Source organism: Cervus elaphus, chromosome X (genome assembly GCF_910594005.1).
Source record: "Cervus elaphus chromosome X, mCerEla1.1, whole genome shotgun sequence".
Classification (NCBI taxonomy): domain Eukaryota; kingdom Metazoa; phylum Chordata; class Mammalia; order Artiodactyla; family Cervidae; genus Cervus; species Cervus elaphus.
The window spans coordinates 27,546,897-27,547,440 of record NC_057848.1 but is presented as its reverse complement, the minus strand read 5'-3'; positions in this window follow the sequence as shown (position 1 = coordinate 27,547,440).

The following is a 544-nucleotide window of genomic DNA, read 5'->3' as shown; positions in this document are numbered from 1 at the left end:
CGCCCCGCCCGCGCTCCCGCCTGGCCGGGCCGCGCTCCCGGCGCTCCGGGCGCCCGCTCTCCGGCCCGCCGCCCACCCCGCAGTCTTCGGCTCCCGCCTGGGACGACGGGCACGGCGCGCGCGCGCCCGCGGCGGCAGCGGAGGAGGGGCGCGGGGAGCGGGCGCACGCGCGCGGGAGAGAGGGGAGCGGGTCTGGGTGGGCGAGCGCGAGGCTGGAGGCAGCGGGAGCAGGCGCTGGAAGTCAGGGGCTGGGCCTTGCCCCGAGTCCCGGGGGGGGGGGGGGGGGGGGGGTCTCTGGTTCCATGGTTCCCCGCGATCGCCAGCGTCCGGCCCGGAGCACCTGGCCCTGGATATGCCGACTGCGCGGGGCCAGCCCGGGATACCAGGGTCCGGGGTGGAGGAGCGCCTCCCGGGATCCCCCAACGAGCTCGCGGCCTCGGGACTAGGGGAGGGGGTCACGATTTCAGCCTCTTTCCCACATCCTCCGCGCAGCATCCGTATCTCGGGCTTCCCTTTAACGATCGCTTCTCTCCTTCAACTCAAC